The 27,042-nt window shown below is 37.3% G+C and overlaps 1 long non-coding RNA gene across 4 annotated transcripts in view; it reads right to left on the bottom strand.

Moving 5' to 3' along the window:
- Positions 1-3,705: 3,705 nt before the first annotated feature.
- Positions 3,706-27,042, bottom strand: part of LOC122686549 — a 36,619-nt gene continuing 13,282 nt past the window's right edge. The window contains exons 3-5 of one of the 4 annotated variants that reach the window (XR_006338824.1): positions 23,832-23,953; positions 23,028-23,144; positions 3,706-4,334 (exon numbers count right to left, since the gene is read on the bottom strand). This is a non-coding gene — a long non-coding RNA (uncharacterized LOC122686549). Of the gene's footprint in view, positions 4,335-15,865; positions 15,927-23,027; positions 23,145-23,831; positions 23,954-27,042 lie in introns of those variants that run through there. The other 3 variants (XR_006338822.1, XR_006338826.1, XR_006338823.1) reach the window with 3 other exon arrangements.

Genomic DNA, 27,042 nt, shown 5'->3' with positions numbered 1-27,042 from the left:
ACTCTGGGGCAAATATAAATGACACGTTTGCTACCCAATCTCTCCCTCCTAAGAAAGCACTACCAAAGTGTATACTACAGCCTGGGATGATTCTTCAGTGTGAGCGCTGCACAATTTATTAGTCACTGCTTGTTTTACAGGTTTTACTTCACGGTTTTATGTTCTTCCCACCTCCACCGCAGTTTGGAAATCCAAGAGGTAGACGCTAAGAGAAAGAGCAGTTGCCAGCCTGACTTCAGGAAGGCAGGAATTCACACCCAGCTTGCTTAGCCTGAGCAGCTTTCTGTAGGTAGCTGACCTGAGGTGCTTCTTAAAAGAAAGAAGACGGTTTCCTGGATGGGCAGAAGTTAGACCAGCTAAGGAAAGAGTTTTCCCAAGCTGAACAATCAAAGTAGCAGGTACAAAGGCCTGTAGTGAACAACTACAGCCAAGTAAGAATGGGTGGGCTGTGAAAAGGGAGAGAAGGGAGGCTGGATGAAAGGCCAGGTCACACAGGACTTTGTAGTCCATGCTGGGGAGTTTGGAATGTAGCCTGAGACCTACAAGTTTTTAGCTTCTGGGGTACGCATACCCTTTTGAGAACCTAGAGAAAGCAATCTGGTCTCTCTCCAGAGTAAAAAGCACCTACAGAGTAAAAAAACCTCTACTACAATTCAGCATACAATCTCAAGTGTTTACTCTGTGTGTAAATGATTATTGGGCCTCAGGATTTAAACCTACAGAAAAGGGAAAACTATAAAAGGATTTCATTTTTTTAATGGAAATGCATGGTCAGGTATGAAAAGAATACAGGTCCTTGAAAAGATTACACCAGTTGGGGTCCTGGAGACAGGAAGATGGAAAATAAAATAGCCTGTGATCTAAGAATCGATTTGGGCCACTGCTGTATACCTAGTGGCAGTGGGGAAAGGAGAGGGGTTCAAGAAAGCCAATTTGAAAGAGTTGGTGGAATGGGAAAGTGACTGATGGGCCAGATCAAGGGATCCCCATTCTGGTCTGGGCTGTGGACTGGGAGGAGAAATGGGCCTCTGGTTCAGGAGGAGGAACTCTGTTTTGCTTCCTTGAAAAGGAATGAAAAGCTGTGGCTGAAAATCCACTGAAAAGGCTGTGTACCCTTCCAGAGAAAAAGAAAGCACCTACCCAAAGATTTGAATTCAGAAGGGAGATGAGGGTAGGAGAGGATTAAATCTTGCTTTCCTCTCTTTTTAAAAAAACTATGGATAGCTAGAGAAGAAGAAAAGGAGAGATAGATGGAATCAAGCTTTGCTTTTGCCCTGCTCAACCACTAAATCTTCAAGGAAAGGGACGTTGGCTAGAATGAATTCCCATAAGGGTGGTATTTGTTTCTTATGGCCCTTCAAAAACCACACTTAATCATACACAATTAGTACCCAGAAGGGCTTAAGATCTCAGTCTGGCTAGGGAAACAACAAAAAGTGAAGGGAAAGGTTTCCCAGTTGTCACAGCTAACCTGAGCTAGAGATTTAATGGAAGCAGGGACTCAGATACAAAACAAACCACCCCCAGAACTAATAGTTTAAAAACAAGACTTGCTCATGAATATGCAGTATGGGCAGGGCTCTGCAAGACTGCTTGTTTTTTAGTCCACAGGGAGTCAGCTGGGGCAGCTCATAGGCTGAAGGCTTGCATCATCTGAAGGGGTGTTCACTTCCCCATCTAGCAATCCCTGCTCACAGATGGCTAGGATCTTATATAGGGCTTTCAGCCAGAACACCTGCACATGACCACTCCTTGTGGTCTGGGCTTCCTCACAGCATGGCTCTGGGTTCCCAGGGTCCCAAGACTGAGAGCCAAGTGAAGCTGTAGAACCCAATCCTACAAGTCCTGTCCATCACATTCTGTTCATCTGAGGCGTATCACTTAAGGCATACAGATTCTAGAAGGAGAATCAGACTCTGCCTTTTACTGGGAAGAGCGTCAAAGAATTTGCCATGTGTTTAAAATCACCACACATTTTAACTTCAGATAAACAGATTTAAACAATACATTGCATATAAAAACTGTTTAAACATAACAAATCAAATAAATATCCTTTTTTGATATTAGAATGGAATATAAAAACCCAAGTATTTCATCATTACAGCAAAGCTAATTGAGCCAGTCTAAGTGGGCAATCTCATCATCTTCCCCCCTTTTTCTCCTTCATGACCATTCCCTCCCCTCCAGGTCAGGCCTCCATATACAGACTCCTGTCTCTCCAAAGCTAGGTAGGACACTCCCAGTGGCTGCACTTTTCAAAGAGATGATCAGGTCCTAGAAGTTTTTCCACTGCCTCCTTAAACTGTCCCTGACTTTGGACATTACTAGATCATTGGCAAGACTCTCAGTGACTTCTCAAAGTTTAAAAGACAAAGCCTATGGAGATTATTCCATTAAGTAATTTTATAATAAATTCATGTTACATAATTAAGACAGAATGACAGTTCTTAAAAAGGGTTATATGTTTTTAGATATCAGGATCTTTTTTACTTGGGCTTGTTGATTCATAAAACTCAGTGTACTTCTAAAGAGATGGTTGAGATTTTGGGTATAAGAATCTGCATGTTTCCTTGAAGTGATATAAAACTTGATTATTACCATACAAGATTTGAATAGCTCTTCTTTCACTTTTACAATGTCTACTGCCTGAACTTCATGACATACTATTATTCAGTTGGTAAAGGAGCTTAAGAGTTCTCTAAGGAACTGAAAATACCTTTCTCTGCTCGATCAAGATAAAATAGTCTTTTCTTATAACCTGGTATCTTTTTAAATTCTCCCAAAGCTGATATTATTACAGTTTATATACCTTTGATGTTCTCATAGAAAACTTCCTTTATGACTTAGACAAGGAATAGTACTTAGGCTGTTTTAATAATTCATACTCTCCTAAAGGCTGTGCTCTATATACATTTTGGTAATTTTGCATAATTACTTATAGTTCTATTGGGTCAAAATCACACTGTGAATTCATGATGTACAGGTTTTAAAATAAGCACATTTAGGTAATGAGCAAATGTACATTTATGATTGCTTTGTGTTATATTTCATAATTTTGAAGTAGCAAGCTCTTTTAAAAAATAAAATGAATCAATATCTTTGTTTTTAAACTTCCTTATACAGCAATGATAAAAAAAGAAAATTGACAGTGTTCACATTAAACTAATAGACTTTGTTATCAGGCCCCAAACTGTTGCTAATTCTCAGTGACTTCATAGCTACCATGGAGGCAGCCCAAAGGAGCTTAAGTAAACACTTTAAAATTACGTAATGCAGTTCCAAAGGAGGAACAACCCCAGCCAAACTGTGCCATATAGTTTTACAGATGCAATTTTGCTGTATGCCAGAATGCTTATTAACCTATCTATAGAATGACTTCATAGCAAAGATAACAAGTAAGGAAGTTGGAAGTGAGCCAGTCTGTTTCTAGGCCTCTTGAATGAAGGCAGGGTTGTGGAAATTATTTCAAAGTAGTTATCCAGTGAATGTTTTTCTTAACCTTATAGACTAAGTATTTCAAAGCATTCTGAAAAGTTCTATAGTAAAAATGGCACCTTAAGCAATAAATTCAATGTGATTTCCATAAATACGATGTTGCTGGTTGATAGTAATAATGCTCTACTACTACATTAAGAATTGAAGACTACATGTGTCTCTTCCCTCTTGGACCTCCCTCCACCCCACCCCTACCTCCAATCCCAGCCATCTAGGTCATCACAGAGCATTGTTTTGTGGTCAGAATATGGCCTGTACAATTTTTCCTTTCTTGTACTGTGTTGCACTTCCTTTGTGCCCAAGAAATAATTGATTGCATATATATTTAATGGAAATGTAAAAAGAAGCAGTATTCTCCATTTCTATAATGGAAAATCAATTTATATATTTATTAAGCTTCTTAAACAATCATAATAAAACTTTCCTGTTTCTAAAAAAAGAAGAAAATTAAATACAATCTTACTTTTTATTAAGTAAAATAATTTGGATCCTTTTTTATGTTACTTTTTCCTCACCTTTCTATGTGTTCAAAATATAATTTATCTTAAATGCTGCCAAAGCCAATAACAAAATATATTTTCTTCAATATCTTGGCAAGGCTCTGTAAAGAACTGCAAGTCCCTAAAATGGCAAAGTTATTAATATGAGTGTATGAACAAAATGCAACTTTATGTAAATTACAGAAAGGGTCTTTCCATCAGATTGGCAGAGACTGAAAATAAGTGCTAATAACTGTTACTAAGAATGTAATTTACACACCCATCTATTACTATATTACCTTTCTGGAGTCAAAAATGTCCAAATCTTTGATACAGTAGTTTCACTTGCAGGAACCAATCCTGAAAAAAAAAATCAGATATGAAATCAAAGATTTATATATGTTTATGACAGTATCTATAGATAGGAGACCATCTGAATATTCAATAGTAAAGGAGTGATAAAATAAACCAAGGTACATCAATCTAATGGAATTTTTGTAACCACTAAAAATACTGAATACCACAGAGAAATGCTAATGTTTAATGTACAGATAAATCTTTTAGGTTATAAAACTATCTCTCCTCAAGGGCTAGGGGGAAAATATACCAAAGTATATTATGTAATTATGGTAATTTTTACCTTATTTTTTTTGCATTTTCTAAAATGAGCATATATTTTAACCATCAGAAAAAATCATTAAAAGATTTCTTCCCAAATATATAAATCAAATGACACAGTTACATTCTTATAACACTAAGATATTTAATAGTTATACAATAGTTACTTTTTACATGCATCTTTTTATTTTGCATATTTATAACAACATCTGCCAGTGAATGATCTCTGTTTATAAAACTAAATCAGATAAGATACAAGCAAATACAGAGTATTATGTGAAGGGTATAACTTGAGGAGTAATATTTGGTGGAAAAGTTGATTTGGGGAGAACTTTGGATAGTCAAAATCCATCTGGGAAGCCATAATGGCTGGACCAATTTTATATCATAACTTTTATAACAATATTTTTTATTTTCAATTGTGGTAAAAAAATACAGTTAAAAAAACACATAACATAAGATTTACCATCTTAACAATTTTAACATGTACAGTTCAGTAGTATTAAGTATATGTGCAGTATTACATATAATAGTATTTTAAGGATAGTGTTTCTGTTGGTTTCATAAAAACAATACATGTTCATTTATAAATAATTCAAACAATATAGAAAGTTACAGGAAGATTTTTAAATCTCTTCAGATCCCAGATTTTACCATCAGTATTAAGTGATCATCATGGCAGGCATATTTCTATGCACTTATACAAATAAGATAATCTTATTTAAGATGAGAATGTGTACACTATTTTTAAATTTTTTAAATATTAAATTTTAAAATTATTTGAATATGATAGTACTATGATAAGCTGAAGGAATTGCTGAACTTCCAGAACATATGTTTCTTTGCAACAAAAGATCTTATTTCCTAAAAATATCCAGTTTAAAAAATTAAGAGTTTGGAGATTTTTTTTATCTGTATGTTTCCAATTTCGAAACATAATGTGCTGTGAAAAAATGTATTTTTTTTGTCATTATTTTAAGTGAAGGTTTTAATGTTTCTGTTTTGTAACCTTAACTTCCTTTGGTCATTTGGTCATGACCTCTATTTTAAAATCCAGTGGTCACAACACACCTCAATTCTTAATTCCTACTTACTAATTTTGATTCCTCACTTATCTGCTCTTCATTAAGTAGTTTTGTTCTTGTTTTCCTAGCAGGGATTCATGGATGCTGTTTGCCTTTCTTGGTCAATTTCTGAGTGACACTTACGTAGATATCATAGTTTGGGGTCCTGCTGGCTTTGCCTTAAAACTATAAACATTCTTGCTTTGAATATTGCTTAGAGGAAGTCTAAGGCCAGCATGGTTTCCTCCCTCTTATATGTTACTTAGTTTTCAGCCTAGAGGTCTGAAGTGAGTTCTTCCTTCATTCTTCATTGTTAATAGCTTAACCAGTATATACCCTGATAGTGAATATTTGTCCCTTTTTCTTTGAATATTTTATTCTGCATATTCAGTTCTTTCATAATTTTGTGGAAATTCTGTTAATCTTTTTTTCCTTCTGTTAATCTTTAAGTGGTTTTTCTGATTCATTTGTTGCATTATGTACTCAGGGAGTGGAATCCAGCTATATTGTGCTGTCTTTGTCTCAGTTGCATACTGTCTTCTTTGCAATTACTTTGGTCCACTTTTCTTTCCAATTTTCACTGCAATTCACTATTAAATTCATTTGATGACTGGAATGTATTGAGTGCCAGCATCAGTGGTAAATGAGATCACATCCCTTCCTTAGTATGAAGCAAAGGAGCTTTTACTTGAAAATAGGGAAGGGAGAAATAAATATAACAAAGTCAGGTAATGATCATAATAGGAAACCCAGGTGAGGAAAGGGAGAGTTGTGGGCAGGAATCATGCATTTTAGATAATGCAGTGAGAGCAGGTCTCTCTGAGATGACACTTGAGAATAAACGTGAATGAAGCCAGGCAGTGAGCTAGGCAACGATCTGGGCAATGCAGAGGCAGAGACGAACAAGTGCAAAGGCCCCGTGGTGGAAACACAGTGTGTTCAAGACAGAATGATAAGAGCCAGATGAGAAATCAGAAACTGGTGAGAGATGAGATCAGAGAATCAGACAGGCCAGGTCACAAAAGGGGCTGGAGGCCTGAGGCTGAATTTTGTTCTGTGACAAGGAGAGGGGGACCATATGTGCTTTAGAGCAGGGGTCCCCAACCTCTGGGATCTAATGCCTAAGGTGGAGTTGATATAGTAATAATAGAAATAAAGTGCACAATAAATGTAATGAGTTTGAATCATCCCCCAACCGCCCCTCACCTCCGGTCTGTGGAAAAATCCTCTTCCACAAAACTGGTCCCTGATGCCAAAAAGGTTGGGGACCACTGCTTTAGAGGAGGCACTCTGGCTTTTGCTAAGTATTTCAACAACAGTAAATTGAGCATAAAAAATTGATCAAGTGTTGTCTAATGGAAAAAGGAAAGGGGGAGCACTAAGATAAGAGAGTAATAACTTCAGGAAGTCATCTAGTCCTGGATTAACCGAGGAAGACCTGAAGTTACTAGAACCCAGCTTCCCAACTGGCTCGAGGGTAAAGAACCCACCTGTCAACACAAGAGACTTTAGAGACGCGGATTTGATCCCTAGGTCAGGAAGAGCCCCTGGAGGACACGGCAACTCAATCCAGTATTCTTGCCTGGAGAATCCCCATGGACAGAGGAGCCTGGAGGGGGAACAGTCCATGGGGTCGCACAGAGTCAGCCACGACTAAAGCAACTTAGCTAGAGCACGAATGCGCAGGAACCAGGAGCAGGGACTCAGAGCTGGAACCCTGGCCTGGGGTAGCAGGTGTTGCCCACTTGCTGTCAGCTCTGAGGTACGCTGAGGCTGCTTCCAGGAGAGTGGAAGATCGTTGAAATTTGGGGCTAACTGCTGCTGTTAGGGTGAAGGTATACAATGGGCAATGCTGGCAGGTATGGAAAGTCAACGACGAGGAGGAGCAAGTTCTTTTTCTGTCTTCTTTCTTTTAGTCTTTTATCTAATGCCTCTTACAGACTGTAGCAAGAATTCAGCTGAAAACAGTAAAAATGTAGCTTGCAGAGTCCCAGCCACAGCAGCACAAAATGGAGTAGGGAAGGGTTTATTGCTAAAAGTTAACAGTCTAATAACTGCAACAAAGAGGAATTCAGGATGACCTCTAGGTTTCTGTCTTGAGCAACTGGATGAAAATAATGCCATCTATTGACATGGGAAAACTCAGGGAGAAGTAAATTGAGAGGGAGAAGAAAATCGGTATGTTTGAGTATGTTATTGCCAATTTACTATTTAAATAACAAACAAATGCAAGATTTATCATTTTTCCCAAGTCTATTTCCTTTAGCCAGACTAGACTACTCAGATCTCTTATTCGTTAATCTTTGTATTCCTTTGCTTTTGTTTTTTAATTTCTTCAGTTTTTGATTGGAGGATAGGTGCTTTACAATGCTATGTTGGTTTCTGCTGTATAACATGAATCAGCTGTAATTATACCTATATCCCCTCCCTCTTGGGCCTCCCTCTCACCCCTGCCTCCATACCCTCCACCCCCATGCACCCCTGTCATCAGAGCACCAAGCTGGTATTTCCCACAAGCTACCTGTTTTACACATGGTAGTGTATATATGTCAAGGCTACTCTCTCAATTCATCCCACCCTCTCCTTCCCCACCCCGTGTCCACAAGCCCATTCTGTACCTCTAACATGTCTGTTTTGAATGAATTAATTTTGAGGTCCTTATTAGATATATGAGTGGAGTTCATGGGAAGGGAGTTGGATATAAGTTTGGAGCTCAACAAAGGTATTAAGGATAGAATACAAATTTCAGGAGTCCTGAAAACACAGACAGACAACATTTTAAAACCAGAAAAACTGAATAAGATGACTCAGGGAGGGGCAGGGAATGAATATTGATAGAGAAGAAAAAAAGGGGGGTGAGGAATATGCATGCCTCGGAGTCCCAAACATTTGGGAAGAAGAAAATGATCTGGCAAGAAGGTAATTGGTGATACCAACAAGAATAGTTTAGGTGGAGCTGTGGACATAATAATCTAATTTGTATGGGTTGAAGATATACAGTGAGGAAGTGGAAACTGCAAGTACAGACAACCTTTAAAAGTCTACTATAAAGCAGAGCAGAAGAAATGGGCTCCTCCTCACCATGAAAGCAGAGGGGGATATGAGATCTAGGGTGATAATATTTTTAGAAGGGGAAGTAGTATAGTATGTTTGGAAGTGGTGGTGGTTTAGTCACTAAATTGTGTCCGACTCTTGTGACTCTCGGACCCGCCAGGCTCCTCTGTCCATGGGATTTCCCAGGCAGGAACACTGGAGTGCGTTGCCAGTTCCTTCTCCAGGGCATCTTCCTGACAAGGATCGAACCTGTGTCTCCTGCATTGCAGGTGGATTCTCTACCACGGAGCCACCAGGGAAGTACTGACTGGAAGAATCCAATAAAGAGAGAGAAACTGAGGATGCAGGAGATGGAGGGGATAATCACAGAACACAGTCCTTGACTATGTAAGAACGGGTGGGCTTCAGGACACGAGTGGAGGGGCTTGCCTTAGTTAAGAGCAGGGCTAGCTAACCCTTTACAAAAGAAGAGAGAGTTTATATGAGTACTGATGAAGGCAGGTTGATAGAGTGTGGGAAAGATGAGTTTCTCTTGTGAGAGCTTCTATTTATCAATAAAATCAGAGTGTGAAGTGAGGAGCAGGGAAATGTGGGAGGTGTAGGAGAGAGGAGACGCGGCATCATCATCTTGATGAACTGACTAGGGGATGTGCTGCAGCTGCCAGTCTGGTTTTGGTGATTCTGATTTCCAACCATGCTTACTTCATTTCTTGCAGTTCCAAATTTATTTATTTTGAAATGATAGTATTACTTCGGCCTTCACTGGCTTAGGTAGTAGACATTTTCTTTTTCTTGCTGCTTCTGGTAATGCTTTTAAAGGAGTTTTTATTGTTCTTTCTTTTGCACAAACTGTTTTATCAAGTATTTGGGGAGGAGTATTTTGTGATCTGCCTTCACTCCCCCATCTTTATCTGCAAGGCTATAATGTTTTTAAGTAGACTGCACTTCATGTTTTTTTCAATTCACCCTATATATAGTAATGTGACAAAAGAAATCATAGTAATATTACATATTGTCATCTTATAACAGCCACTGTTTACTGAATGCCTGTGAGCCGTGTACTATACTGGGCATTCACACACATGATTTCTAACTATAACAACCCTACGAGGTAGGTATTGTCGCCAGTTATTTCCACAAGAAACCTTTTTTACTGGTGGTGTCAGATCACAGAATCTTACTTGAAACTCATAACTAGCCAATATAAACAAAGTAAGAACCAATTTTTCTCCCTTTGTGTCTGTAAAAAATTAGCACTTAAGAGGCTGTTCTTTTTGAAGTACAAAATAATACTTTGCAAAAGTGCACCACACAAACTAAGGGAGATTTTATGGACAGCTTTTTGACACCAGACTGTATCATTAATCTCTTGGTGGGAGAGTTGCTAACTGACAGATTCAAGGAACTTGATAAATTAATTGAGGTGTCCCTTCTCTAACCATATCATCAGCAAACATACTGAGAGCCTGCTATGTTGAAATAACTAGTAAATTATACTAAACCACTATAATTTTACAAGTTATAGGATATGTATCCGTGTTTGTTTTGGAAACTCCATTATTTGGATTTAAGTAATATCAAACTTTTCTTCTGGCAACAATATTTACACTCATGTGATGATACTGAAAACATATCACTGGGACATAAACACATATCTATGCCAAGTCATAGGTTTCTTTTTCTGATTATAAAAGTAGTACAAGTAAATAAAAATTTGAAATTATATTTAAAGAAAAAATATTTTTTCTTTATTTTAGGAAAATATAGATAAAACAACCAATAATTCCTTTATTTAAAGGTAACTGACTTACAGTTGACATATTTCCATGAAGTTTTTTAAGCATATGAAGTTTAAACTGTTTTCCTCAGTCACTGACTTTTTTCATAACAATTTATCAGAAATGCTTCCCCAAGTCATTTAAAACTCTTTAAAAACATTTTCAATGGCTGCATAAAGATCCTTGTGTGGAGCACGGTTTCCTTAGGTGGTCACTTACACTATTTTCCTTACTTATAAATAATGTTGCTGTGAACTTTTTATGCATAAGTACATTTTAGCATTTCAGATTATATCCTAAATTAGGATCAATTCTTAGAAATAGACTACATGGCCAACATTTTTAGGCTTCTTCATCTGTAAAAATTTTGCTGTTAAAAAAAAAAATCTCTTAATTCTCTACATACATGTATATTGAAAATAAGCCTGAGTGAAAAATGTATGAGGCCTACCTTTTAAAACTGAGATTAATATTTAAATTTAGGCTCAGTGTTTTTGTTTTGCTTTGTTTTTAATATCTTACCTTTAAGGAAAAATCCACTCTTCAAAAAATTATTTACTTCTTTTCATCAGATTTAAAATTTACACGTAATTTGAGATAGGAGTTTAAATGTTTACTTCTTTCAGCCTAATGCTTCTATTTTTCACGGTATTAGCATTTCTTTTTTCCTAATTTCCAAATATGCTCTCCCAACAGTGCTGCCTCCAGACTCATCAGGTTAATCTCACATGTACACCACTAATTCATGGTATAAGTGTACACATGCATCTGAGGATAAAAACCTAAATAAAATTACAGATCATGGTCATTCTCAAATATAGCAAATTTGGCACAAGTGTTTAAGAGTACCAAATCTTATAAACTGTTATAAAACAGTTCAATGGTACTAGACTGAAATGCAGAGCTATGAATGGGGCACATTCACCCAATTCTAAAATTAATTTACAGTGGTGAAGGAATCACAAAATTTGGAAAAACCTCCAGAAGAAATCAAAGTAAATAAGGAGTACTGCTTTTTAGTACTACCATTTATTAATTCACTCGACTAATTAAAGATGTTCAATACTTACTGAACATCTTTTATATGTCAAACACTTGCTAGGAGGGAGCAAAAAGATACAGGCCTGCCTTCCTGGAAGATAATATCCTAGTGGAAGAGACAGGCAAAAGCAAATGAATAAGTAAAGGTCATAAGTTGTAATCTAGTCGCTTCTGTTACCCAGTATTATTCCTGTGAGACAAAGAAGTGATCTGGGTACTACCCCCAAAAAATTTTAAAGCAGTACTAAGAAAAAAATTGAAGATTTAGAATTATTAAGAAATGGATCTCTACAGATATTTTGACTCTTATTTATGACTCATCTTATTTAAAATATTTTAGTTATTTTATGACTCATTCCCTTGTACCCTGCACATTCCCTTGCCAAAAGTATCTGGTCTGACCCTACCTCAGTTGTAGCATGTTACAGTAGAAGGTGTGTGTATGTGCTCAGTCACTCAGTTGTGTCTGCCTCTGTGTGACCCCATGGACTGTAGCCTGCAAGGTTCCTCTGTCCATGGAATTTTCTAGACAAGAATACTAGAGTGGGCTGCCATTTCCTTCTCCAGGGGAATCTTCCCAACTCGGATCAAACCCACGTCTCCTGCATTGGCAGGTGGATTCTTTACCACTGAGCCACCTTTAAAATGTGCCAAATTTGGGGAGCAAGGAAACCCAGGTTTTAGCAAGTAGCAATGCTGATACTGAGATCTTTGGTAAGATGTTTAATTTTCTGGTGTCAGTTTCCTTTGCAAAATGATGAATTTTGACTAAATGATGGCTAAAATCCCTTTTGGCTTTAAAATTCATTGTCTATGCATCTGTCTTAAAACCTTTCTTCCGTTATGCTCCTATTTATACTGGGGGTGGGGAGGAAATGGCATGAGGAATACAGAGGTTGGAAAGAATAAGATTGATTCCTGCTTGATAGCAATAAAGAATCTACAGTTTATAATGATCATTTCCCCATGTTATTTAATATTTTGAAAACATGTTTTTAACATCTGCATGGCATTCCAACATATGGATATACCAAAATTTATTTATGTATGCCTTCGTTTTAAAAATTGTTTTCCAGGCGGGGGCGCGCGGTGGTGTGGCACAGCCGGCCGAATCACGGGCAACGGCCCGCTCAGCCCACCCACGCTCCCGCCCGAAAAAAAAAATTAAAAAAAATAAAATAAAATAAAAATTGTTTTCCTAATTTCTGCAATTATCTAAAGATATTTAAAATCCATACTTTACTGGTACTCAAAAGACTATGGCAGGCTCTCACTCTGTCTTGTTCCTTTTGCAGAAAAAAAAGTTACTGTGATTCCTTCTCATCTGCTCCAGCCTATACATGGCTTTCTCTTAACATAAAAACCCCACTTTAGACAACGATCTACAGCCTGTCCTTTCTCTTTTCTAAAACAGCATCACCCCTGAGTGAAGGCCCTATTTCTGCAGCTCTCCCAAAGCAAAAGAATGTGAATTAAAGCCAATTCTGTGCCTGCATCAAGTCTGGATAATGTATATTTTTAGTTTTAACCAAAGCTGAGATCCATGAGATTAAAATCCCTACCAGCAGACAAATAGGTAAAGATTCATATTTGTGAGCTATAACAAAAATGTGATTTAGCAGTAAGTCACATATGACTTAGTTAACTCTGGCAAAAGTTAACTGTGACTTGGGTGATTTTGCCATGACCCTGAACTTGTTAAAGTATTAATTGTTATTATGTTGAAACATTAGAACGTAAGTATACAATTAGGAGAAGTCAAACTTAAATTTTTAACTGCTAAATTCAGCAAACAACTGCACAATCTGCTATTTAGGGTTGGGTTTTGTTGTTTTGTTTTTTTTTGTAATATGGTATATATTATTTCAATAAATGTCAAATTCTGCACTGCTTTGATACTTCACCCACAGAGTAAAGGAATCAGGGAGGTGACAAAGTGCTTTATAATTACTCTAAAAAATACCCTGAGTGAGTTAAAAATCTTTCCAGTTTAATAGTTTTTGTCTGGGAGAAGAGTAAAACCTCTGTTGTACCTCTTGGATGCACAAGTTAAACATCTTTTTTATAACTTCAAGTTACTTTTAAGCACCTTATAGTATCAATTTGGAATCTGAAAGAATACTCACATTAACAATAATTCCTACCAATAGCTATGGACATTGTAGTCACAGATAGTAGAATTTTAGTGAAGGGATCTTTGGGGTCATATAATCCAACTCTCATCTTATAGATAAGGAAAATGAAGCCCAGAAAAGTTTTTATAACTCATAACAGTAAACTTGGCAAGCAGAGGGGAAGAAGGCTCTTAACACACTCTTTTGGCCTAATGCATGCCAGAGGGTAACAGGTTATAAGAAGAGTCTGTAGTTAGCTACAGTTGAACAACTGTAAGAAGAAGACCTGCTTTGGTTCCTAAATACACATTTTCCCCTTAAGATTCTTACTGGATGATCCATTCCACCTTGATTTATTACCACAAACACAAAAGGGAAGTGTCTTCACACAAATTAACGCGCCTACAAAATAAAACCCAAGAGAGAAGCTGGAGTTAGACTGGCAGAGCTAGAGTGTTGCACAATGTCTGGGGAGGACGTTTACACATGTCCGTATGTACACATGCTGCAGCCTCTCCATTGTGCTTCAGGAAGTGGCACTGACATACGCTACGGGCATAAATGTTGCCCGCAGGAGCTGCACATCACACAGGGACACTGCAAATAGAAGCTCTGTATACTGAATTAATTAAAGAAGGCTAATCGCCAAAACAGATCAACACCAAAATATATCACGGCTCAAGGACATTTCTTGCTAAAACAAACACGCACTGCAGTAGTTTTCAAGGTCTTTCTGTACCGCCACCTTCAGAACCAGAGTTCCAAGATCACCCAAAGGGTCTTTTCTCTTTCAGCCTTTTCAGTAGGAAAGTGAGTTTTTTAGGGGAGAGGCTTCCCAGGTGACACCAGTGGTAAAGAATCTGCCTGCCAGTGCAGGAGATAACAGGAGACGTGGGTTCAATCCCTGGGTCGGGAAGATCCCCTGGAGTAGGAGGTGGCAACCCACTCTAGTATTCTTCCCTGGAAAATTCCATGGACAAGGAGCCTGGAAGGCTACAGTACACGGGGTCACAAAGAGTTGGACCCCAACCAAGTGCACATGCACTCATGCATGCACACACACACATGCATACACACACACACACTCTCTCTCTCTCTCTCTCTCTCCAAGTAGCACATGTTAACTTCCATTCTCATTCTACTGGCTGTGACTTGGTCACATGTCCATAGCTAACTGCAAGGGAGGCTGGAGACAGACTTATGTGTATGGCCCAGAAGTGAGAGCATGGATTTTGATACCTAGTTAACATCACTGCCCACTTGGGTGCTCACTCTCTCCACATATATACATACACATACAAATTCTTAAGTCATCACCAAAATTAAATTAACTCATATAATTATGCTTCAAATAGAATAAGCTGGTAGTGGAAGAAAAGGCCTTTTACTTAAGAATTAGATTCATCTCTACCCTTTCCCTCCTTCAGTTCAGTTCAGTCACTCAGTCCTGTCCAACTGTTGGCGACCCCATAGACTGCAGCAGGCCAGGCCTCCTTGTCCATCACCAACACCACCAGCTCCAGGAGTTGTCAATGGACAATTCATGTGCATTGAGTCGGTGATGCCATCCAACCATCTCATCCTCTGTCGTCCCCTTCTCCTCCGGCCTTCAATCTTTCCCAGCATCAGGGTCTTATCCAATGAGTCAGTACTTCCCATTAGGTGGCCAAAGTATTGGAGTTTCAGTTTCAACATCAGTCCTTCCAAAGAATATTCAGGACTGATTTCCTTTAGGATGGACTGGTTGGATCTCCTTGCAGTCCAAGGGACCCTCAAGAGTCTTTTCCAACATCACAGTTCAAAAGCATCAATTCTTTGGCACTCAGCTTTCTTTATAGTCCATCTCTCACATCCACACATTACCACTGGAAAAACCATAGCCTTGACTAGATGGACCTTTGTCAGCAAAGTAATGTCTTTGCTTTTTAATATGTTATCTGGGTTGGTCGTAACTTCCAAGGAGCAAGCATCTTTTAATTTCATGGCTGCAGTCACCATCTGCAGTGATTTGGGAGCCCAGAAAAATAAAGTCAGCCACTGTTTCCCCATCTGTTTGCCCTGAAGTGATGGGACCAGATGCCATGATCTTAGTTTTCTGAATAATGAGTATTAAGCCAACTTTTTCACTTTCCTCTTTCACTCTCCTCAAGAGGCTCTTTAGTTCTTCTTCGCTTTCTGCCATAAGGGTGGTGTCATCCGCATATCTGAGGTTATTGATATTTCTCCTGGCAATCTTGATTCCAGCTTGTGCTTCATCCAGCCCAGCATGTCTCATGATGTACTCTGCATATAAGTTAAATAAGCAGGGTGACAATATACAACCTTGATGTACTCCTTTTCCTATTTGGAACCAGTCTGTTGTTCCATGTCCAGTTCTAACTGTTGCTTCCTGACCTGCATACACATTTCTCAAGAGGCAGGTCCCTCCTTCAGGCAGAACTAATTGTTAATTAATGCGTAACAACAGTCAACTGAAATCTCAAAATGAGGGAAAAAAGCAAATGTTTGCAAGAATTACCTTTTTTATACATCTATATGTATAAAGACATATATGTATGAGATATAGATATAGATTAGAAGGAGGTTGGCTTGGTTTCAGTATCCCATCACCTACTCAAATTCAGGACTAAGACTTACAACTGGGCTGTTTGTTTTAAAGGCACAAGACCATCAAGTTCCCTTTTAATTACAAATAAATGGTGTCTGAAGAATATTCAGCTTTTTACACAACACAGATAGTAATTCTATAAATAGTAAATTTAGTGTGGGTTTTTTTTTGAGTAAGTTGCCATTTTAATCCTCAAAACTGTTCCCAATTACTTAGTTTTTCAGAGAAGTGCTGCCTGGCTGCACTTCTGAAATCATAAACAGGAAGTATGATATATAAATGTCAGTAAAACTAAAATTCAGTCCTATGGTTTGATGTTTTTCTTCCTCTTATATTACCACATTAATGTCTGATTTTATGTGTATTGTACTTAGACCAATTACATGAAGGCAAACAGTAATTCATTACCTGATCGGATTTCTTTGGCAACCTAACAGTTTTGGGGGGCATGGAAAAAATACATGGAATAACCTAATTGTTGTTCATTTTCATGGAGGAGGGAATGGAGATGACCGAGAAACTGCTGTTGATTTTCCATTGTTAGAGACTGCTTTCATGTGTAGGTTGCACAACTTTATTGTTGCCAGAAGACAGTGTAGATGGAGAAAGAGGCCAGAGAGTGAATGACTCTTTAAATACTTGAAAACCCATTATAGAAAGCATTTTTACAGTTTACACCATCTTATTCCGATCTTCAGTAACTCCTTGAATGTGTTTCCCTACATTAATTCTGTTGTGAGACAACTAAGGAGTTGTTTAAGTAGTGCAAAAATTCAGGATATTATCTCTGACTTCCCTATGAAAAAACTATGGTTCTTTCTAAAGTTAGTATTTTCTATGTAACACTATTTCAGTGTTTCTGCTACCTGGACTTTTCTATGGAAATGCCAAGAAAAAGATTAAAATTGACCAGTCCAATTTGTGTATTACCTTAAATATTTCTGGAGAAATGTTACCAACATATAAATGCTGCTATAAGTCTAAAATGTTTCTCTTTAGGAAACTGTTCCTGACTTTGTTCTTAAACCAAACACTGAAGGAATGAATTTACTCAAAGTCACACAATATATGAGGGGGAAAAAAACAAAAAAAAACCCAGAACCTATGTATCTAAACTCCCTTTCAAGGCAGATCACACAGACGCAGAGAATATGTTTCAGAAGGAGGTAGCCCACCTGTCTATTTGAGGGTCTACCTTTCTGCAGCGCATGAGCCACTGCTGAACTGCACATATGGTGTTTAACACCCGAGGCATTATCTTCTAGTTGAAAATACAACATACATAGAGTAGACACAGGAATATGTGAAAAGTAACATATTAAGAATACACTATTCAAGTACAAGCTACAAATAATTGCTATGGGGATGTGGAAAATGAAGTAACTTAAAACTAGATGGATAATGGACAGAAGTTTAGTGGAATCAGAAAATTTTACATAGATGTTTTGAAAGTGCTGATGGGTTTGGATTCCCAGAGAGAAAAAATAACCATTCATGTATTCATCAAATACCATATTTACTAAGTGCTTCCTATATGTTATATGCTAGGCACTGTTCAAGGCACTAGAGATGCAACACTATACAAAACTGCTACAGAGCAGGGCCAGGCAGGTCATCTCACAGACATGATGGGAATAGAGAACACAAATAAGAGAGGAGAGAGAAATTAAATACTAGGTCTTAAATACTAAAGTAAAAAAAAAGTATTAGTCACTCAGTCATGTCTGACTCTTTGCAACTCCATGGATTATGGCTGGCCAGGCTCCTCTGTCCATGAAATTTTCCAGGTAAGAATACTGGAATGGGTTGCCATGCCCTTCTCCAGGGGTTCTCCCCAAGCCAGGGATCAAACTCAGGTCTCTGGCATTGCAGGCAGATTCTTAACCATCTGAGCCACCTATGTGCTTAAAGAAAGTGAAGTCGCTCAGTCATGTCCAACTCTTTGCGACCTCATGGACTGTAGCCTACCAGGCTCCTCCATCCATGGAATTTTCCAGGCAAGAGTACTGGAGTGGGTTGCCATTTTCTTCTCCAGGGGGGGTCTTCCCGACCCAGGGATCAAACCCGGGTCTCCTGCATTGCTGGCACACACTTTACCATCTGAGCCACCTGGGAAGCCTAAGTATTTATGTGCTTAAATACTAGGATGTTTCTAAATGGGAAAAAGATGTTTGGTGTGCCTTGAACTCCTCTTGTCATTATGGTCAGAACAAACTGCTTTCCCTTCTCAGTTGGTCAGCTCTCTTAGCCTCTTACATATAACTTTATTATGACCAAACTAACACAAGTCAAATAAACACTACATGCATAAAGATTCCTAGCTGAAGTGTGCAGAGAGCAAAAAGGGAAAGAATGGCTAGTGGGAAGTTCAATTTTATGGCTCCTTTTATCTTTTCAGTGGTTACTATCATATATTATCCATCTCTTGCCAGAAACATCTCCCACTTGGTTTTTGTCTGAGTTGTGATTCAATTCCTGAAGGTTCTGCTCTCCTTTCAGGTAGAATCGCTGAAAGGAGACTCCATGTAAATTCCTTTTTGCTACTGATACTTAATCAGGTTTTCTTTATTCATCCAGCAATACTTCTCTACAGACTGTTTGATGGAAAGTATTCTGTGTTTTGTGTAAGCTAGTGGGGAAGAGGATAAGATGGGATGGGGGGCTAGGGAGACTACCAAGAGGCTGCACTATAAATGACAAGAGCTTGGATTAAATGGGCAATTTTCAAAATTTAAAGGAACGTATTAAGTACCAATGTAGAGAAGTACTAGAAGAACTAACAAGTTTAGCAACTGTTTACCTATGGGAAGTAAAGAAAGAAAGACATAACCTAAGATTGCAAGTTTGAAGGTTCCAAAATTTGTGTTGTCACCAACAATAGCCAAGAAATTTGGAAAAAATAGCTTGAAGGAAAAAAATGAAACTAATATCAGATCTAAGCAGGATATCACTAGAAGACAGAGGATTCAAGCTTTCTTGATAACCTATTGGGCCTGTTGATGTACATGTGAAAGTCATTATTATATAGAAAACAGATTGAAACCCTATGGGCTAAAAAGGGAATGCAATAAACAACATCAAATGACTGTGTATGATGAGGTAGCACTTTCAAAAGAAGTAATCTGGCTTTGGAACTCTTTCCTTCAGGTAAATGATGCTCTTTACTAAACATTCTCTCCCTTTTAGCAGACCCCTTAGTGAGTGAGAATAATAAACTTAATAAAATTAAAAGACTTTGTTTCCCTGGACTATCTGTAGATAGTAAGTAGGCAGAGCTAGGATTAAGTCCAGATCTGTTTGATTCCAATACTACTTAACTAATAATCTACTTTGCCTCCAAAAGTTACCTAAAAACAAAACATAAACAAATAAAAATTGTTTGGCTATCCTAGATCTTTTGCATTTCTATATGAATTAATTTTAGAATCAGCTTCTTTTTTTTAAGCCTGCTAGAATTTTTATTTGAATTGTATTGAACCTTTAGATCAATTTGGGGAGAACAGACATATTAATATAAACCCATGAGTCAGGTAAATCTCTCCAGTTACTTAAGTCATCTTTAATTCTTCTTAGCGCTATTTGCTCTTTTCAGTTTTCAGGACTGTCATGCCTTTTTTCAGATTTATTCATAAGGACTTCTTATTTTTTATGCTACTGTAAATGCTCTATATTTTTTACATTTCCATTTTCAATTGTTTGGTGCTAGAATGTGGAAATATAAATGATTATTATATATTGATTTTATATCCCACTGTCTTGCTAAACTCAAGTTATCCTAGTAGCTCTTCATCAGTTCCACCAAGTGGAAGAGATGCGTGATTTATTGTTGTTTAGTTGCTCAGTCCGACTCTTTGTGACCCCATGGACTGTAGCCTGTCAGGCTCATCTCCCCACGGGATTTCCCAGGCAAGAACACTGGAGTGGGTTGCCATTCCCTTCTCCAGATCTTCCCAACTCAAGGATCAAACCCGCATCTCCTGAATTGCAGGCAGATTCTTTACCACTGAGCCACCTGGGAATCCTCCTAGATGGATGATTATATCAGTTTTATTTCCTCTTTTCCAATCTGAGATTTTTTTTTTTTCTTTCCTGATTGTACTGGTCAAAACTTCCAATACTGAATAGAAGTGGTAAGAGCAGAAGTCCTTATATTGTTCCTAATCTCAGGGAGAAAGCATGCCATCTTTCATCAGTAGATACAAGGTTATTTTAGGTTTTGTGTAGATACCTTTTCTGACTGAAGAAATATCCTTGCATTCCAAGTTTGCTGAGTTTTTTTAAAATCAGGAATGAATACTGGGTTTTGTCACACGTTTTTTCTGCATCTATTAAGATGATCATTTTTTCTTTTTTAGTTTAAAATGGTGAATTATACTCACTGATTTTTCAATGTTAAAACCAACCTTACATTCTTGAGATAAACCCAATAATAATACTATCCTTCTTATATATGGTTGGATTTTATTTGATAAAATTTTGTTTAGGATTTTTACATTTATGTTTATGAGGAAGACTGGCCCGAGTTTTCTTGTTATGTCTTTGTAGTGTTTGGGTATCAGGGTAATGCTGGCCTCCAAGAACAAGTGTGGAAGTATTCTCTCCTCTTCACTTTTCTGTAAGAGTTTATGTGTAACTGGTATTATTTTTCTTTTCCTAAATGTTTTGGAAGGATTTGTCAGTGAAGCCCTATGGACCAGATGTTTTCTTTGTAGGAATATATACATATATAATGTATTTATTTATTTGGCTGCGTCAGGCTCAGTAGTTTTGGTGTGGGCTTAGCTGCCCTGAGGCATGTGGGATCTTACTTTCCCAACGAGGGACTGGACCTCTGTCCCCTGCATTGCAAGGTAGATTCTTAACCACTGGACCACCAGGGAAGTTCCTGTAGGAGTATTTTAAATTAATAATTCAACAGAAAAATGACGATTCAGGTTATCTATTTCTTCTATTGTATCTATTTCTTCTTGAGTAAGCTTGGTAATTTATATCTTTCAAGGACTTTGGCCATTTCATCTAAATTGCTATTGTTGTTTGCCTAAAGTTGTTTATAATATCCCCTTATCATCCTTTAAGTACCTGTGGAATTTGCAATGATGTAACCTTTCTTATTTCTGATTACCAATCTTCCTGATACATGTCTCATCTCCCTGCCCCCCGCCACCAGTCTGGCTAAAGGTTTATCAGTTTTACTGACCTTAACAAACCAAGCTTTCATCCCACAGATATTCTCAACTGATTTTTGTTTTCCATTTCAATCTAAATTATTTCAATTTTTTTTTTTTTTTTGCTTCTTTGTGTTTAATTTGCTCTTCTTAAGTTGAGGTCATTGCTTTGAGGGTTTTTTCTTTGGTATATTCTAATACAGGCATTTCATTTATTCAGAATTCAATAATGTGTTTTTATTCTCCTTCAGTTCAAAACTCTTTCTGATTTCACTTTTGAGTCCTTTAATCAATGGACTATATTTGTTTCAAAATATTAGGGATTTTCCAGTTAGCTTTCTGTTACTGATTTCTTATTTAATTCCTTTGTAGCCATAACATACTTTGCATGATTGGGATCCTTTAAAATATACTGGGACATATTTTATGACCTAAAACAGAGATCAGAAAACTTTTTCTGTAAAGGGTCAGGAAGTAAATATTCTAACCTTTGCAGGACAAAAAGCCTGTCAAAAATTTTTTCTGTTTTTCCAAGAAACCTTTCAAAATATGAAAACCATTCTTAGTTCACAGGGCAATATAAAACCAGGCTAGATTTGGCAGTAGGGCAATAGTTTGCTGACCCCTGGCCTAGAATATGCTCACTCTGGGTAAATGTTTCATGTATACTTGAAAGGAAATGTGTATTCTGTTATTTTAAGTGAAATGTTCTAGGAAGTCAACTAGGTAATATTGCTGGATAATGTTATTTAAGTTTATTACATCCTTGCTAGGCTTCAACTTTTTCAAGCAATTATTAAAAGAGGTGTACTGAAATCTCTGACTATAATCATAGATTTTTCTTTTTCTCCTTACAGTTCAGTCAGTTTTTGCTTCATATATTGTGAACCTACTGTTATGTGGGGCATAAACATTTAGGATTGTTATGTATTCCTGATTAACTGGCCCATTTACTATCATGAAATGACCTTCATTATCTCGTATATTTTTCACTTTGAAATCTTACTTTTTTCACTATGTTAATCTAGCCACACCAGTTTTCTTTTGACTAATTGTCAGCATCAGCATGGAATTTTCCATCCTTTCATTCTTAACATTGTTGTGGTTTTGCATATAAAGTGTTTTGCTTTTATCCAATCTGATAATCTCTGCCTTTTAATGAGGATTTTTAGATCATTTACATTTAATGTTATTATTGATATGATTAGATTTGTCTATCATCTTGCTGTTTTCTGTTTGTTCTACTTATCCTGTGTTCCATTTGTTTATTGTTCCTTTTTTCCTTTTTCTGCCTTTTTTCAGATTGAATTTTTTACGGATCCATTTTTTCTCATTTGTTGGCTTACTATCTAATATTGTTTTTTTTTTATTCTACTGGTTGTTTTAGGGTTTATAGTCTGTATATATAACTTATCAGTCTACTTCCAAGTGATATTACACTACTATATGTACAGCAAATATCATACTTTTATTTTTCCCTTCCTGGACTTTATGCTATTGTTTTCATATATTTCACTTGTGCATGTTGTAACCCCCATAATATATTGATATTACTTTTTTTAAACAGTTGATTATCTTAGAAGTAAATAGAAAAAAATCTTACATAGTTACCTTTTGCAGCTCTCATCATCCCTTTGTGTAAATCTGTATTTCCACCTGGTATCATTTCCCTTCTGTCTGAAGGACTTCTTTAACTTTTCTTGTAGTGTAGTCTGTTGAAATTTCACTCTGTGAATTTTCAGTTTCTGTAACACTCTCAGTTTAAATGTGGGTAAGCATTAATCAATCAATTCCCTGCCATATACCACTATAAATAGCCTTGGCTACACTGTAGGAGAAAGAACTGAAAAGGAATGTATTGTACAACCATGAAATAGCCTAGAATCTTGCCTGTACAAGTCCAGCTTTAGGCAATGGGAACTTTCAGTATTTCAGGTGTTAAAAGCTGAATAAACTTGGATCATCTTCTAAAATACCGATTTTACTCAGATTTTGAAAAAATTATAAGCATTTTATTTATATTAACCATAGGACTATTATGGTATATAATGCACTTTCATTTTAAATTAAAGACAAAACACAAAACTAAAGAAAATTCTATCTTGGGACCCAGATTTTGGGGCAGTTATTCACTCTTCTCTGCCATTAACCAAACTTTTGTGGAAAAGTCTGAGGAGCAGTGGCTTTGATGATTATTCATGATTTTTTAAAACCTTTCCTAAAATTGGATGCTGTTGACAAATGTAGGTTATCCATAGAGATTTTTATTTAATTTGAATATGTATTTCTAAATTGATCACTATATCCTGTTATTCAGCTCATGAATCATTTCTTATTGTACTCATAAAAAGTGTACTTGATTCCAAGTTTTTAAAACACCCATCACTATTCCCATGAAGAAGGACTTTTACTTACCACTTCTCACTTTGGCTGGTCAGTGTGCCTGCATCAGTCAGAACCTGCAACATTGTCCAATTTTCTGATTCCAGTCCAGGATAGAGTAAGAATGCACATAAACAAGCCTGTTAGAAATAGGCCTAAAACAAAGATAGAAAAAGTGTTAGTCGCTCAGTCACACCTGACTCTTTGCAACCCCATGGACTGTAGCCCACCAGGCTCCTCAGTCCATGAAATTCTCCAGGCAAGAATACTGGAGTGGATAGTCATTCCCATCTCCAGGGGATCTTCCCAATTCAGGGATTGAACCCCAGTCTCCTGTATTGCAGGCAGATTCTTTACCATCTGAGCCACCAGGGAAGCCCAAAAATAAAAAGGCTCATTATGAAGACCTACCAGAAAATCCAGTTCTAAGATTGCACCCTAAGGAAATAAGTCAAAAATTTAATTATTTTATTGTTCCTTTTACCAGTAGAGAAAAATTGGCAGGAATCAATAAAAAGACTCCCAAATAAGAAACTGCTTATTTTACAACCTAATATTCTATAGTAGAATACTTATTCAGTCATTAAAGTATATTATAGTTGAATACCTTTTGCTCAGAAATACATATGAGCAACAAACAGACATGGAAATTTATTCACTCCATTTACTCCCTTAACACCTGCTTTCTTACCTTATTTTAACCTCAGTTCTCAACTATTCCATTTTCCTTCAAACCACAATCTTTCACATATCTTCACGTCATTTCCTATCCAGCCTAGATTCCCAGGCTCATCAATCTCTCCTGCTTATAACCTTGCTCCCTCTCCCATTCCTTATAGCATGTATTATACTTTTACTTAAACTCACTTATGCATTTATCTTTTATGTTTCCTTTATCAGAAAAAAAATCAAAAGTATCAGCCATGAATCTCCATTTCAGTCCCACAATTTAAGTTATACATGTAACCATCTTCGTCTCCTCTCTAATCTCAGAGGAAGAAGTATCCTTCCTTTTCTTTTCCAGCTCAGTTCCTCTACTTACACCGTTGATCCTGTATCAGTATTTAATATTTCTTCATCTCTTAAGGTCTTGCTTTACCTTTATCCCTCCTTTTTTTTTAAATCCCTTCTCTTTTTAATCTCCCCTTTCTGCTGTCTCTCCCCCACATTTTATGTTAAACTCTTTTCATTGTAGAATCTCCTCCTCTATCTTTTAACTTCCTCCCTACAACTACCATTCTTTAATTCTATTTTGAATAAGAGATGAAAAGTTTCGGAAATTCCATGGCAGTCCAGTGGTTAGGACTCAGCGCTTTCACTGCTGGGTCCCTGGGTTTGATCGCTGCTCAGGGAACTAAGATTCCTCAAGCTGCATGGCGTGACAAAAAAAAAAAAAAAGAAAGAGAGAGAGCTGAGGAGACTTGGAATAATGTAAATTTAATACAACCTCTCTCAATTTCAATATACTTTTCAACTCAACACAAACAGAATTCTGCTACCATCAGTACACTGAACATGCACTGCAAACATTCTGGCAAACAATACTAATAACAAAATTGCCATCATGTTTTTCTATTGATTCCACTCGTGTTTACTGTCTGACCCTCCTGACTTCTTTCCTTCTGAATCTTCTCTCCCATCGGCTGCTCACAGCTCAGTTGGTGCTCCCTTCCCTTCCTCCGTTATTTCTTATCGGTTCTTTATCTTCCTCCTCCTAACTTGCCCATTTACTAATGCTGGTTCTCATTTCTTCTCCATATATTCCATCTCTATGAGCAATGGCATCCCCTGATTTTAACTAACACCTATTTAATGATATCTGCCTTCAGCCCAGGCATTTCTCCTCAGCCTCAGACACGCAGATGCGAGCTCCCTCGTGAACTTCTCCACATGGACACCCCACTGGCACTTAATCTCCCATATTCAGTATGGCTTCACTGAATTTCTCATCCCCCCCTTCCTAGTTTTCCATTTCACACTTGTACACATACATACATACATACATAGACGCCCCATTCCTCCTCCATTTGTCTCTATTCCAGTAAAACTGTACTGCACAGCCAAACTGGGGACCAGGGAGTCATTCAAGACTCTTATCTCTATTTCAGGCGTAACATCCCAGGGCAAAATCTCATTATTTCCCTCCATGGCTATAAAACTACACAAAAATACTTCCATTTATTTAAAAAATAAAAGCACATTTTCAAACACTCCCTCTAGTATTTACACTGTGAAACAACAATCATGTTCTTACTAGCAAACCATGAAGGTTTTATGTTGTTATTTAGTCACTAAGCTGTATCCAACTCTTTACGACCCCATGGACTGTAGTCCGCCAGGCTCCTCTGTCCATGGGATTTCCCAGGCAAGAATACTGGAGTAGGTTGCCATTTCCTTCTCCAGGGGATCTTCCCAACCCAAGAATCAAATCCAGGTCTCCTACATTGGCAGGCAGATTCTTTACCACTGAGCCATCAGGGAAGCCCTATGAATGTTTATATAGAAACATACATAGCTTGCACTACTTCCAGATACTAGAAGCCTTGTTAATACCCCTGTACCTAATGGTGGTTAGCACACAGCAGTTATTGCTTAACTCTCTGTTCATTTTTGAATAAAGTAAATGTGACATATTTGAAATTATCTATAGTAATGATTAAGCTGCATTTTACACAGTTCAATAAATGACAGGACTCATATACTATTTTATAATTAGGGAGGAAATGTTCAAAAGTAAGTTTGCAGATCCACTTTTAAGGGCAAATAAAAGTTATACATAAAGTATCTTTACATCAAGTAATTTAGAAGAAGCCTTGAACTTTATTATAATTAACAACTAAAGCAAAGAAGAACTAAAGAGCCTCTTGATGAAAGTGAAAGAGGAGAGTGAAAAAGCAGGCTTAAAACTCAACATTCAGAAAACTAAGATCATGGCATCCAGTCCCATCACTTCATGGCAAACAGACGGGGAAATAATGGAAACAGTGAGAGACTTTATTTTTTTGGGCTCCAAAATCACTGCAGATGGCAACTGCAGCCATGAAATTAAAAGACACTTGCTCCTTGGAAGAAAAGCTATGACCAATCTAGACAGCTTATTGAAAAGGTGAGACATTACTTTGCCGACAAAGGTCCATCCAGTCAAAGCTATGGTTTTTCCAGTAGTCATGTATGGATGTGAGAGTTGGACTATAAAGAAAGCTGAGTGCCAAAGAATTGACGCTTTTGAACTGTGGTGTTGGAG

Source organism: Cervus elaphus, chromosome 30, assembly GCF_910594005.1.
Source record: "Cervus elaphus chromosome 30, mCerEla1.1, whole genome shotgun sequence".
In the NCBI taxonomy this organism is placed as follows: Eukaryota; Metazoa; Chordata; class Mammalia; order Artiodactyla; family Cervidae; genus Cervus; species Cervus elaphus.
Note: the sequence above shows the minus strand (reverse complement) of the source record. Positions and strands in the feature narration are given on the sequence as shown.